The sequence below is a fragment of the Crocuta crocuta genome, unplaced genomic scaffold (assembly GCF_008692635.1).
Source record: "Crocuta crocuta isolate KB4526 unplaced genomic scaffold, BGI_CrCroc_1.0 scaffold3, whole genome shotgun sequence".
Lineage (NCBI taxonomy): Eukaryota > Metazoa > Chordata > Mammalia > Carnivora > Hyaenidae > Crocuta > Crocuta crocuta.
Genome location: NW_027529934.1, coordinates 993591 through 1009629, shown reverse-complemented (window position 1 = coordinate 1009629; position 16039 = coordinate 993591). Strand labels below are relative to the sequence as shown.

General features: G+C 37.4%; 1 protein-coding gene across 3 annotated transcripts in view; it reads right to left on the bottom strand.

The window, feature by feature from the left end:
• The window catches only part of SYT14 (synaptotagmin 14), a 142773-nt gene that overhangs the window by 63695 nt on the left and 63039 nt on the right, over nucleotides 1-16039 (bottom strand). The gene's annotated exons all lie outside the window — the stretch shown is intronic.

Below are 16039 nucleotides of genomic sequence, written 5' to 3'. Positions count from 1 at the left end.
CAATTTAAGAACAGCTAAGTCTCAGCTAAATCCTGAATGCAATATCAGATATTAAATTTAAACACTGCTCATTTTTTCTTTTAATGGACTGTGAATCTCTGTTCTCAAAAAGGACCCTGAGAAAAGGTATTTTGTATTGTACTTATCATAATGGAGTTCAGTTCAAATGTTTAATAGGTCTTCTGTTCTGCCTAAGACAGAAAAACTTCACATACGAAAAACAAAACTCATTTAAAAATTACCACAATGCCTGGTTCAAATGAAAAATAATTTGCATGAACTTAGCACAAATTTACATATTTATAGCTCAGAAGCCCAAATTTTGGAAAAAGAAAACTAAATGTCTTACCTAGTGAATCTAACATACTAACTTTAGTTGATACAGCATAAGCAAAAAATAAACAAGGTACTGAATTAACATATTTGAAGCTAAATTTCAGAAGGGAAGATAAAGTTGATACATTGCACCTGGCAACAAATAAAACACAACATCCCAGGTTTCAGAGAGGGGTTCCAGGAAACCTTTCGCTCTCCTGATAAAAGCAGAATGACTTAACTGGCATGCCCTTTTTGTCCACTGGCCTTTCTCCTTCCTCCTGCTTGGACATGCTGCAGCCATTTTGTAACCACGAAGTAACAAGCATGACAGTGAAAGCTAAGGACGGAGGAGCAGAGAGATAGAAAGTATCTAGGTAACTGAAACATCACTAAGTAGCTATGTCCAAACTTCCTGAAGCCTGAAACAAATCCCGCTAGGTTAAGAAATACAACAGCAAGACACTGCTAGTTGGATATTCTGTGGTTTCCAAATATATTCTTTACTGACAGTTTTTAAATTATTTAACCAATATTCTCCTCTCATTAAAAATGTATATTTAACCAGTCACTGAATTATAAATTAAATGGTAACATCTAGTATTTACTATAACATGAAGACAATTAAAAATTTCCCAGTAATGTGGTTTTAGAAGTCAGCATACCATCTTTTCCTTTTCCTTTTTCTTTTTTTTTTTTTTTTTTTTTTTTTTAAGAGAGGTGGTCTTTCTCAGATCTCAGACCTCAAATTGCTCAGCATATTACCCCACAGATTGCACTGGACAGAAATAGGTACATATCTAGTCTTCAATCCATCTCAGATAGGGGGAATGGGATTACCATAATTCACTCAGATTAATCAGAAGCCATCAAAGGTGGAGATGGTGTCAGCTTCAATGTCTGTATCTACATGGAAGAAAGTAGATGCCACTCACCAAGAAAAAAGAGAAAGAACTCAAATGAATAAACTAGATATGAAAAAGGAGACATTACAACTGATATCACAGATACAAAGGATCATACAAGATTACTATGAACAATTATATGCTAACAAATGCGTCAACCTGGAAGACACAGATAACGTCCTAGAAACATACTAGTTACCAAGACTGAACCATGGAGAAATAGAAAATCTAAACAGGCCAATAACTAGTAAGGAGACTGAACCCATAATCAAAAACCTCCTGGGGCGCGTGGATGACTTAGTCAGTTAAGCGTCTGACTCTTAATTTCAGCTCAGGTCATGATATCATGGACATGAGACTGGGTCCCAGTAGGCATGATCTTAATTAAGATTCTCTCTCCCTCTGTCCTTTCCCTACTCATTCTCTCTCTCTCTAACAAAACAAAACAAAGCAACAACTGTAACAAAAAAAACCTCCCAACAAACCAAAGTATAGGACCAGATGGCTGCATTGGTGAAGTCTACCAAAACTTAAAGAAAAATTAATACTAACCATTCTCAAAGTCTTACAAAAAGAAAGAGGAGGGAACACTTTCAAACTTATTTTACCAGTCCAGCATTACCCTGATAGCAAAGCCAGACAAGGACACCACAAGAAAGTTATAGGCCAATATCTCTAATAAACATAGGTGCAAAAATTCTCAACAAAGTACCAGCAAACCAAATTTAACAATACATTAAAAGCATCACATAGCATGATCAACTGGGATCTACTCCAGGGATTCAAGGGTGGTTCAACATCTGCAAATCAATTGGGGCGCCTGGGTGGCTTAGTCGGTTCAGCGTCCGACTTTCGCTTAGGTCATGATCTCGCGGTTCGTGGGTTCAAGCCCCGCGTCGGGCTCTGTGCTGATGGCCAGCTCAGAGCCTGGAGCCTGTTTCAGTCCTTGAGTCCCTCTCTCTCTGACTCTCCCCTGCTCATGCTGTCTCTCTCTCTCTCTCCTAGAAATAAATAAAACATTAAAAAAAAATCTGCAAATCAATGTAATACAACACATTAATAAAACAAAGGATAAAAATCACAGGATCATCTCAGTAGATGTAAAAAAAAAAAAGCATTGGACAAAATTCAACATCCATTCATGACAAAAACTCTCAAGAAACAGGGTATAGAAGAATGTTAGTCAACATAATAAAAGCCTTCTGTGACAAACCCACAGCTAACAGTATATTCAGTAATGACAACAAGCTGGAAGCTTTTCCTCTAAGATAAGCAACAAGACAAGGATCTGACTCTTACCACTTTTATTTAATACAGTTTTGGAAATCCCAGCCAGAACAATTAAGCATGAAAAGAAATAAAAGCATCCAAATTGGAAGAGAAGAAGTAAAACAATCTCTCTTTATATATGATCGTATTATATATATAAAAAATACTAAAAGAATCCACCAAAACCCTGTTAGAATAAGTGGATTCAGGGACACCTGGGGGCTCAGATGGTTAAACATCCAACTTTGGTTCAGGTTACAATCTCAGAGTTTGTGAGCTTGAGCCCCACATCGGGCTCTGTGCTGACAGCTGAGAGCCTGGAGCCTGCTTCAGATTCTGTGTCTCCCTCTCTCTCTGCCCCTCCCCTGCTCATGCTCTGTCTCTCTCTCTCAAAAATAAATAAACATAAAAAAGTGAATTCAGTAAAATTGTAGGATGCAAATCAGTGTAAGAAATCAGTTCCATTTCTACATATAACAACAAACGATTAGAAATTTTTTTAAAATTCCATTTATAACTGCTTCAAAAAGAACAGAATACCTAGGAATAAGTTTATCCAAGGAGATGAAAAATTTACCTGTACCCTAAGAACTATAGGATACTGATGAAAGAAACTGAAAAAGACAAAATAAATGGAAAGATATTTTATGCTCATAGACTGGCAGAAATAATATTGTTAAAATGTCCATACGTTGGGATGAACACTGGGTGTTGTATCTAAGTGATAAATCACAGGAACCTAGTCCCGAAGCCAAGAGCACACTGTATACACAGTACGTTAGCTAACTTGACAATAAACCATATTAAATAAATAAATAAATAAATAAATNTGACAATAAACCATAATAAATAAATAAATAAATAAATAAATAAATAAATAAATAACTATTTTAAATAAAGACTCAAAGTGAACTCTATCAAAATTCCACTGGCATTTTTCACAGAACTAGAAAAACAATCCTAAACTTTGTATGGAACCACAGAAGGCTCCAAAGCCAAAGCAATCTTGAAAAAGAAAACAGAATTGGAGATATCACATGTCCTGATTTCAAACTATATTACAAAGCTATAGGAACCAAAAGAGCATGGCATTGGCATAAAAACAGACACACAGATCAAGAGAACAGAGAACCCAGAAATAAATCCATACATATAGTCAATTAATTTATGACAAAAGAGCCAAGAACACACACGGGAGATGACAGTCTCTTTAATAAATTGTGATGGGAAAACCGGACAGTCACATATAAAAGAATGAAACTAGATCATTATCTCACATCACACATAAAAATCAACTGAAAATAAAGACTTGAACATAAAGCTTGAAACTATAAATCTTAAAAGAAAACATACAGAATATGCTCCTTAAAACGGTCTTGACAATGATATTTTGACTTTGCCAGAAGCAAAGGCAACAAAAGCCATAAACAAATGGGACTACATCAAAATAAAAAGCTTCTGCATAGAAAGCCATCAAAAAAATTATAGTCAACCTGTCGAATAGGAGAAAATATTCAGAAATCATATACTTGATAAATAAAAACTCATACAATTTAACAGCAAAATAACAATCTGATTTAAAAATGGGCTGAGGAGGGGCGCCTGGGTGGCTTAGTTGGTTAAGTGTCCAATTTTGACTCAGGCCATGCTCTGGCAGTCCATGAGTTTGAGCCGTGTCGGGCTCTGTGCTGACAGCTCAGAGCCTACGGCCGGCTTCAGATTCTGTGTTTCCCTCTCTCCGCCCCTCCTCCACTCATTCTCTCTCGCTCTCTCTCTCTCTCAAAAATAAATAAACATTTAAAAAAATGGGATGAGGAACTAGACATTTTTTTCAAAGAAGACATCCAGGTAGCCAATAGGTACATGAAAAGATGGTTAACATCACTATCATTAGGAAACTGCAAATCAAAAGCATAATGAGACATTTTACACCCGTTAGAATGTCTAATAACAAAAAGATAATGGATAACAAATGCTGGCTAGGATGTGGAGAAAAAGCGACCCTTGTGCCCTATTGGTGGGAATGTAAACTGGTAAAACCATCATGGAAAAACAGTACAGAGATTCCTCAAAAAATTAAAAATAGAATTACCATATGATTGAGCAATTCCATTCCTGGCTATTTATGTAAAGAAAATAAGATCTCTATTGCGAAAAGATATCTGCACCCCATGTTCATTGCAGGATTCTTTATAATAGCCAAGACACATAAACAACCTAAGTGTCTATCAATGGATGAATGGATAAAGAAAATGTGGTACACACACACACACACACACACACAGGACTATTATTCAGCCACAAAAAAGAAGAAAACCTTGCCATNATGGATAAAGAAAATGTGGTACACACACACACACACACACACACACACACACACACAGAGGACTATTATTCAGCCACAAAAAAGAAGAAAACCTTGCCACGTGACAACACAAATGGACCCTGAGGGAATTACTCTAAGTGAAGTAAATCAGAAGGAGAAGGAAAAATACTGTTTGACGGACATCACTTGTAAGCAGAATCTACAAAATGTGAACTCACAGACACGGAGAACAGATTGGTCATTGCTAGAGGTAAGGGTGGGTAGTGGAGGAAATGTGTGAAGGTGGTCAAAAGGTACAAACTTGCAGTTATAAGATAAATAAATCATGCATCGTACAGCATGATGACAATTAATAATGTATTGTAGATTTCAAAGTTGCTAAGGGAAATCGTAAAAGTTCTTATTGGGGAAAAAATGTGTAACTATGTGAGGTGACTGATGTTAACTAAATGTGCTGTGGAAAATCATTCTGCAATAAATTCGTATAACACATCTTATGCTGTGCTATACCTGGACCCATACAGTGATATGTATCAATTATATCTCAGTAAAACTAGAAAAAGAAAAGAATGACTAAACACTTCCTTTACAAAAGCTTATACACTGAGAGTATAAAAATATACACACACATGAAACAAAGGCAGAAGAAACAAATCAAAAAGAGTATATGCCTAAAGCATGCAGGGGCCAGGGAGAAGGAAGATAAAGGACGTTGGCTAGAAAAACCCGCACAATCAAATCCTTGCCTTCCTTATCCTTCAATCTGATTTCATATTCATCTTGATTAAAATATCTTTTCTGTGGCTCTTTCTTCTTCAATAGCTGCTTCACTATATTAATCCTTCTCTGAACTTGCTTCTCGTGCGACCAATACAATCTATTTTCTGTCCAGTAATAATCTAATACCTTACTTCCTTTGGTTTGCTTTTTACATCAGGTCCCGGTCTAGACACCAGCCAACCAGGATATATTTACACAGCTGAGCTCCAGTCATCAGGCTCTTGTTGGTATTTAGTATAACTGCTCTCCACAGACTACGGCACGAGTTAGTTACCCCAAAGACACTTAGTGATATTTAAAGATGTGAAGTAGGCTCCATGAGGAGAATTCACCAGTGTTTCTGGATTTGAGAGAAACAATTTCATAGCTGTGAGTTCTGGAATACACATATTGGGATATATAAATTATATATATAAAACATATATTATTTATTTATTTTATGTAATTATTTAATTATAAAATGTTATATAAATAGTCTAAGTTTTGAAAATAATAATACCATACTTTTTACTTTTCACTTTACTTTTGCATCTTACTTTACAAAGTGAAGAACACCCAAATGTATATGGAATAGTCATTTCATTAAAGTTTTTTTAATGTTTATTCTTATTTTTGAGAGAGAAAGAGAGAGAGAGACAGAGCACGAGTGGAGCAGGGGCAGAGAGAGAGGGAGACATAGAATCTGAAGCAGTCTCCAGGCTCCAAGCTGTCAGCACAGAGCCCAACGCAGGGCTCAAACTCACAAATTGCCAAGATCATAACCTGGGCCAAAGTTGGACACTTAATCATCTGAGCCACCCAGGCGTCCCAGGAATTTCATTTTTAAAAACCCAATTATAAAGATTTTTCCTCTTTTAAATTTTTGCAACAATATGCTCTTTCTCTTGGCAACTACTTCATATCATTTACACAGTGTAATAATTATGAGTTGGCTAAAATTTAACTGATATTGGAAAATTTTTAAGACAAAAGTTTTACAAAGTAACACAATTTATACTACAGTTGTTAACTTACACTGTAAACATCCAACCTTAAGAGGAAGTTTCCAGTGAAACTATCAAAGACCAAAAACGGTGGTGCCCTGTTACTACTTTTCCCCTTGTTTTACAACCTAATTCCATACCCTGTTTTGTGGAAACGATAGATCGATAAAAGTGTTCATGCATGGATATATTTTAAGCAATTTCATTTACCATCTGCATATTGTAGAGCACTTACAAAACATGACAAAGTATCTTCCTACCTTAAAAAAAAATCTGGAAAGGGGGCACCTGGGTGGCTCAGTAGGTTAAAGGTCAGACTTCGGCTCAGGTCATGATCTTGAGGTTGGTGGGGTTGAGTCCCGCATTGGGCTCTCTGCTGTTAGCACAGGGCCTGCTTAGTATCCTCTGTCTCCCTGCTGTGGATCCTGTCTCCCTCTTTCTCTGCCCCTCCCCCAGTAACATGCTCTCTCGCTCTCTCTCTCTAAAGCAGGTAAGCATTTAAACATTTTTTTTAAAAAAGGAAAAAACCCCAGGATGCATGAATATCTGGAAAATGACCTGTATTTTTTAAAAAACACTTTTTTAAGACTGTAGTTTCCCAAGTTTGAGAAGCTCAGCTCTAAAAAGTGGTGAACATTCTACATTTGCAAAATTCAGTTTGCAAGTGCCTGCGGAAATTTGCCAAAATTGATCACATACTGTGTAATAAGTTAAGGCTTGAGACATTTCACAAAACTGTAAGCAAAAAGGTGTCTTTTGACCACAGTGAAATTAAACTAGAAATCAGAAAGAAAAGTGTAACTAAAAAACTATAGAAATCTAGACAAAATAAAGAAAAATTAAAATATACTTTATAACCCATGGGTCAAAGAAGAAATCACAACAGAAATAGAAACTGTACTGAAAACAGTAATAAAAATAATCTGTATAAATGCTGTGGAATGTGGCTAAAGCCATGCTTCGAAGGAGATCTACAGGCCTAAGTGCATATGTCGGGGAGGGAAAGGGAATAGAAGTCTGAAGACCACACCTAAGTACTCACTTCAAGATGTTAAAAGCTTAAGAAACAAAGAAGTTAAACTCAAAGAAAAGAAAAATAATGAAACAATGAAGAGCAGAAATAAAATAGAAAACATACCCACAATAGAGAGCATTAGTGAACCAAAAGAAAATTCATTGAGGACACTAATAAAATTGATAAATTGCTGGAAGACACCAGTCAGAAGAGAAAGAGACATGCGATCAATTATTAATGTCAGGAATAAAAAAGAGGACATCATTTCAGACCCTACCGACATTAAAAAGATGGCAAGCTTTTCTTTTGTCCTTGGCTTTATGAAAATTTCAGTCCTAAAACTAATCAGTGGGGCAGAAAGAGGAACAGCCTGCACTGGTAGCGGCATGGGAAGCCCAGAGCCTTATGTCAGAGCCTGGGTGGGATAAGGAGGAGGTCTACCCAGGGGAGAAGCCCACTGTACTATTTTGGAGCCTAAGAGAGATAAGAAGGGCATCCATATCCATACATGGGCAGCCTAGCATGCAGTGTCAGAGCCCAAGTGAGGAAGGAGGGCCTTTGTAAGGTGTCAAAGCTCAAACAGGAGGGGACCCATACATGGAGCATCCCTACACAGCATGATGGAGCCCAAGCTGGGTGAGAAATGCCCAGCACAGAGAGCCAGAGTCTTGACACGATAAGAAGGTTCCCGATGGTGAGGTGGCCTGGCATGGGCAACGAAGCCCACCCAGAAGGGTGAAGACTGTGTCTACACTGAAGGAAAAACAAGTCAAAATCTGAGTAGGATCTGAGCCACGCAGCGGGGACAGGCATGGGCTGTGAAAGCCCAGTAAGGCTGAAGAGGAAATCCACACAGAGGCATACCTAGTGAGCAAGGAAAGCATCAGCACAGTTGGCCTGACACAGGAAATCCACCTCCGAAGCAGGATGGGGAGAGGATCCATGAGTGGGGGTAACCTGGGGTGTGGTGTCAGAGGCCAAGTGGGGTGAGGAAGACAACTATGTGGGGAAAAGGGGGAGTCCTAGAGCATAGTGTCAACTCTAAGCAGGAAGCCAGAGCTCCGCTGGGGTGAGGAGGACGTCTGACGTGGATGGGAAGCTGGTCTGGACTGTCAGGACCCATGTTCTGAGGGTCAGGAGGACATCCACAAGTGGGAAAGGCTGCAGGGTATATCAAGAACCCAAATAGTGTGCGAGGGNGGGTGTTGGTCAAATAATAAATATGTTAAGTTTAATGGAAGCTAGATCTCTCTCAGTGCTGGAGAAGGAAGTTAGAAATATGGAAAGGGGAAAAAAATAAAACTGTGGTCTTGGATTAGAACCAAGGATATCAGTGTGAACTCAGTTGTTAAATAATAAGTAAATACAGCATAAATATCCACATAACATGTGCGCATGTGTGTGCGCACGCATGCACACACACACACACACGCACACACACACACACACACACACACACTCACTCCTGAATATCCTAGCTCTGTCCCGAGAGGATTTAAGAACACCACCTCAATAGCAGTGTGCATACCTAGTGCCCAGATCTTGGCTTCTAAATCTATTCTTCACTGAAAGGAACCAGGGTTCCATGGAGAAATAGCAAATTTCAGGGCTATGAACAGAAGTCGAAAATTAAGTTGTATTCAAAGAATGATAGGGACATGCCAAAAAGACAAAGAAGCCACCTTGAAGAAGTTTGCACTGAACAAATCCTACAATTTGAGCTTCAAAATAAACAGCTGAAGTAACTGATGATAACACATTGAAGCAAAGAGAAAAACATGAGTCCTTCTAGATATAAATAAATATATGAATAAATTGAAAGAATTCTGAGGAACAGATTGTCTCCACTGTTACAAAGTACCTTCTGACAAAGTACTTAATTATCTAGCATAGCTACTCCCTTTATGAAGAGACCAAAGCAAACAGCATGAGTAACAGGACAAATCAAAGTGTGTATCACCTGATGGGACGATAGCACCATGCCTTGGTCCTCCCACCAAAGACGCTGAACCTGAACCTAATCATGAGAAATATCAGACATATGCAGATATTCCAAAACACAGCCTGTAATCTTCAAAAAGGAATGACTGAAGAAGCTGTTCTAGCCCAAAGGAGACTAATGCAACATGACAACGTATGATTGTTAAGTATATATCTTTTTGCCATAATGAGTATTATTTGCACAACTGCAGACCATCAATGGATTCTGAGGATTAGATGGCAATAATAAACCAATGTCAAAGTCCTTATTTAGATGGCTGCATTGATTGTGGTTATGTAAGAAAATATTCTTGTTTGTAGAAGATACACACTAAGCATTAGGGGGTGAAAACAAATCAGCCCAGTGGGCCACTTACTCTGAAATAGCTCAAGGGGTAAAAAAGGATGTTGTATTATTTTTTGAACTACTTTTTCAACTTTTGTTAATTTTATGAATGTTTAAAAAAATCTCCATAAAAAGGCACCATCATGTCTTTTGAAAATCAGATGGTACACACAAATTCCTAAAGAAACAAAGCCTAAACATATCCAAGAAGAAAGAGGAAAATTATATAATCTTTTATCTATTACAGAAATTGAATTCATATTTTAAAACCTTCCTAACAAAAAAAAGTCCAGGCCCAGGTCGCTTCACTGGTAAATTTACCATTTAAGGAAGAAAAATCACCAATTTTACACAAAATATTTTGGACAGTAAAAAAAAGAGGGAACACTTCTGAAATTATCTTATGAAGCTCTATAACCTTGACACCAGAGCCTGATAAATTATCTTACAAGATAAGAATAAGCCGATCCTTCTTGTGAACACAGATACAAAAATTCTATACAAAATATTAGCACATGAAACCGAGAGTCATACAGAGTATTACATCATAACCAACTTGGGCTTATACTAGGAATATAAGGTTATTGTACAAATGCTAAGTGGATTTACTAGTAGAAAATTAATTTAGCTAATGTATTGCATTAAAAGATTAAAGTTAAAAATGTGGTAACTGTAATGGATTCAAAAAGGATTGAAAAAAAGTAGTTTATAAAATTCACTATGCATTCATGATAAAATCTCTGCTGTGTACAAATGAGGAATAGAAAGCAATTTCCTTAATCCCATAGAGTATCTTTGAAAGTCCTACAGCAAACATCATATTTAATGGTGAGATGTTGAAAGCTTTACCTCTGATACTGGGAATGAGACAAGGATGCCTATCATCACCGTTTCTATTCAACAATGTACTGTAAGTTCTAGCCATGGCAATAAGGTGAGAAAAACATGTAAAAGGACTGGAAAAAGGAAAACTGTTATTACTCTCAGATGACTGAGACATAGAAATCCCCAAAATACTTTTAGAGATCATCTATTAGAGTTAGTAAGTAAATGTAGCAAGGTCACTGGATATGGGATCAATACTACAAAAATCAATTAAATTTCTACTCACATGAATGAAAAATTAAAAAGTTAAATTTAAAAACAATCCCATATATAATGGTAACAGATAACACCAAACACCTAAGAATAAACTTGTTATTTTTCAAGTTTTGGGGCTCATAATTAGAATATACTCTTAGCAACTGGCAGAATCCACACTTTGGCTTTCTAAGCAGTGGCTGTGTGGTACTAGGAGGGACCCCTGCAAACCACTGGAATTTCCTTTCTCCAGTAGCAAGTCATCCCAAGAGTAAAAGAGAGATTAGTCTATCATCGGAGACTTGAGAACTGAAGATTTGGTGAATGTATTTACTAGTTTGGTCACTGTAAAAATTAGTAAGCTTAAAAAATGATAGCAGATTATCATTAACTTCTAATTAGATGACTTTAACTGGAATTGCCACTCCAGATGGAGTCTCCTTATTAAGCAAATTAAAACAGCTTTGGTATTTGATACGTAGCTTTTACTTAGCAAATGCTTTATCCTTTGTAACAATCAAGAGGCAACAGAAGTAACATGATGGTTTCACCTGGTAAAGACGGCAATACTTCTACTTCCCAGCTTCAGGGAAACTTAGAATACAATATTCTCGTTCTATGCCCCAGGCTGCTCTGAGAGACCTTGGCTGCCTCAACATTCCATGCTACATCTCCTCGATCCCTCTCTGGATGAGGACCTGGAGAGTGGAAGAGTTGAGAGATGAAGTGCCTTGGTAAAATACACATGTGCGACAGAAGTAAGAATTCAGTCTTATGAAAATACAGGGGCTTGCCTCCTCAATAAAGTTCCTGAGGTCGCAAGGGTACGATGGAATATTCCTCCCAAAGTCAAGGAGAATTTACTATCCCTTGTCTGTGTCCCATTAAGGATATAAAGATTTTGGTTGGCCTCTTTACATTCTGAAAGCAGTACATTCCATATTTGAGTACACAGCCATGATCCATCTATAAGATAAAATAAAAAGCTTTCAGCTTTGAGTATCAAGGGAAACTAGCAGATATTGGATGAGAACCAATTAGGCTCTGAAGGCACATGCAAGTATAGATGCCTACGCTATTTTGCTTACCCTGCATGCATAGCCTCATGGGAACATACGAGTCACATAGTGAGGATTAACTGAGGGTTAAAAACATTATGTCTAGTGATATGCCAAAGCCAGCAGAAGTGGAATGTTCTGGTATATAATCATTTCAGAGAAGGCCCTGAAAAACAATATGGAGGGAAAATCTTCTCAGGGGATAGGATTCTTAGTAGCCCGCTTGGTTTTCAACTCTGCTTAGGGTAAGAGTTGATCTCAATTACTGCGCTGCCAAAGGTCTGGCTGGATGTGAGGACTTGAGAGGAGAGAAACCGGCAGACTGGTGGCACCTAGAATGGCTTGAGGGCCTGAAAATATTTACATCCCCCAATACAACTTAAAACACAAATATACAGGAGTGCCTGGGTGGCTCAGTTGGTGGGGCGTCTCACTTCAGCCCAGGTCATGATCTCATGGTTCATGGCTTCAAGCCCCGCGTCGGGCTCTGTGCTGACAGCTCAGAGCCTGGAGCCTCCTTCAGATTCTGTTCCCCCCCTCTCTCTGCCCCTCCCTCACTTATGTTCTGTCTCTGTCTCTCAAAAATAACTAAATGTTCAAAAAAACCTTAAAAAACCCACAGATATGCAGCAAATACCTGATTTCTAAAATCTAACTTCATATGTTGTAAGTCAAATCCTTCTCCAAATTGAAAAAGGCAGGACTATTGATAAATTAGACTCCTAGATGAATTTTAAACACATGCCCCAAATTACACTGTCAATATTTTCATTTCTCCTTTTATCTTTGTGTTCACTGCTATTCACTTTTACCTGCAGAAAATATTTCATGTTAGTGAATGATTAAAGATAATATCAAGGAACTTCTGTTTCCATGCCCCAGGGATAACTGGTATCTGGTCAGCTCTCCTGCTGTAAACAACTACAAAACTGGACAAAGTAGATGAAGCAACTGTTTTCAGAGAGTGGACAGCGCGCAGTGTGAAAAGGAGTAGCCACAAGGTGATCCCCTCAACTGACCAACTCTGTGCTTGGGCACAGTAGAGAGCCCCGGTCTGAGCAGGGCAAGGGTGGCCTGAGCTGAGGCAGAGGTTAAGGGTTTGAGGCGGCTGCGGCAGCTGGAGACGGTGGGGCAGGGCACTGGGCAGGAGAAAGCTCTACAGAGAAAAGGGGCCTCAAAGGACTGTGGGGAGGACCCCCTCGAGTCCCCGACCAAGAGATGGCTGAACACGTGCAGAGACAGACTGCCCAAGGCTTGCATGGAGATATTAGATGCCAATCGGTGCTGGGGGGAAGAGCCGTGCAGGGCTCATTCAGAGTGCCTTCTACTTGTAAAGTCTATTTTATTATGGTATAATTTACAGACAATAAAATCTAGCCATTTCAATGAGTTTCAACAAATGTATATAGCCCTGTAACAACACAAAGCAGATACAGAAGGTTTCCTTCCTCCTAAACTCTCTCATGTTCCTTTGCCTCCCGTAAGTCCAGACACAGGCCAACCACTGACCTATTTTCTTTCACTGAAGTTAGGCCTTTTGGAGAATTTTACACAAACAGGATCATATAGCATATAGTCCTTTGTGTCCGGCATTTTGTACTTTCTGTAAATGCTACTGCCATTCAACTATGTTGCTACATACCTTTTTGTTAAGTTGTATTTTGCTCTAGAGAGAAAATTTATCCTTTCAAACTGTTTTCCAGGAGGTTGTACAATTTTGCATTCAAAATTGGAATGTATGAGAGTTCCGTTTATTCCACATCCTCACCAATATTAGGTATTGCTGGTCTTTTAAATCTTAACCATGTCATTGGTTGTGTAACCATATCACTGAGTGACATCTCATTGGGATTTTAGTTTGCATTTTCCAAATGACTAATGATTTGAGCAGCTCCTCATGCATTTATATGCCATTCATAAATCTTTTCTGGTGATGCATCTGTCCAAGAATGTGCACATTGTTAATCAGGTTGTTCACTTCATGTAATTCACTTGTAAGGGTTCTTTGTGTAATCTGGATACCATCCTTTATAAAATGTACATTTTCCAACTCTTTGGCTTACCTTATCATTTTCTTAACATGTGTCTTTTGAGGAGCAAGTGTTTTTTACTTTAATGTAGTTACAGTCATTCAAATTTTCTTTTAGGATTCATCCCTTTTGATTCCTATCAATAAAATCTTTGCCTATTCCAAAGTCACAAGATTTTATACATCTTCTAATAATTATAGAAGTTTTAGCTTTCACATTTAGGCTTATGATCCATCCGGAATTAATTTCTGTGTATGCTGTGAGGCAAAATTTGATACATTTTTCCACATGGATTTCCAGCTGTCCCCGCATCACTTACCCAAAGCTTTTTTTTCCTCACTGAATTAACTGGGTACCTTGTTGAAAATAATTGTTGTGTGTGGGTCTGCTCTGTAGACTCTCCTTTCATTGACCTGTATATCGAGCCTTGTGCCCAAATCATACTTCCTTGTTCACTGTAGCTTTACACTAAATCTTACAGACAGATAGTGTAAATCCTTTTACTTTGCTCTTCTTTTCCATAACTTTTTTGACTAAACTATGCCCATTTTTCATTTCTATAAACATTTTGGCTTGCCATATAATACAAAAAAGAAAAAAAGGGAGGTGCCTGAAATTTTAACTGGGATGATATTCAATCTATAGATCCATTTGGGAAGAACAGACATCTTAACAATATGCAGTTTTCTAATCAACGAACTTGATATACCACTACACTTAAGTCTTCTTTATGTTATCTCAAATTTTGTAGTTTTCAGTGTAAAGAGCTCGCTTATTATTTTTATTCCCAAGAACTGTTTTATGATACTAGTACTAATGACATAGTTTTTGAAAAGCATTTTCCAATTACTTTTGCTAGTATATAGAAAGACATGTAATATTTGTATGTTGACCTGGTATCCTAAAAAGTCCTTGAAAATTTCTTAGAAGTTTCTACATAACCATGTCATCTACAAATAAAGATACTCTGATTTCATCCTTTCCAATCTCTAAGACTTTTTTTCCTTGACTTGTTGTACTATCTAGACCCTTGATTAAAACACCAAATAAATTAGTAACAAGAGAGGGAATCCTTGCCATATACTGAAGTAAAAAAAAGAAAAGAAAAAGGCCTTCAAAATTTCACCACAAAGTGTTAACCTTATGGGATTTAAAAAAAATTTTATTTTGTTATGTTTTGTTAGAGCCTGTAATCAGAGATTAAGAAAGTTTGCTGGAAAATTTTATCATGAACAGAAACAGATTTCTCCATCAAGTACAGTGGATGATTATGTGATTTTCTACTTTATTCTGTTATGTGGAGAAACACAACAATTGATCCTCCAATGTTAAACTAAATTTGTATTCCCAAGATGAATTCTACTTGGTAATGATGTTATCCTTTTTTTTTAACTGCTGGATTTAACTTATTAGTATTTTTAAAGGATTCTGCATCTAGGCAGATGAGCAACATTGACCTTAGTGTCTTTACAAAGTCCTTGTTTGTTTTGCTATCATGGGAATTCTGGATTCATATGACTTAGGGAAATGTTACCTCCTCTTCCTTATTTTCTGGAAGACTTTGTGCTGAATTGGTAATATGTTTCTTGTTAAAAATCTTTAGCAGAATTCATTGATGATGCTATCTGGGTCCAGAGCTTTCATTATGAGTTTTTTAACTATAAATATAGGTCAACTTAAGTTCTTTCTTCTTGAGTGAGGTTTAGCTATTTGTGTCTATGTATCTATTTCATTAGATCATACTTATTGGCATAAAGTTCTTTTATAATCCTCTTATTCGTAGAATATGCAGTAATGTACCTATTTCATTCTTGATGTTGATTACTTGTCTTTCCTTTTTTCCTGGTCAATATGGATAGAGAGTTACGAATCTGATTCAGTTTTCCAAGAACCAGCTTTTGGCTTCACTGGTTCTTCTCTTTCATTTGTTCATTTGCCGATCTCCTTGATTT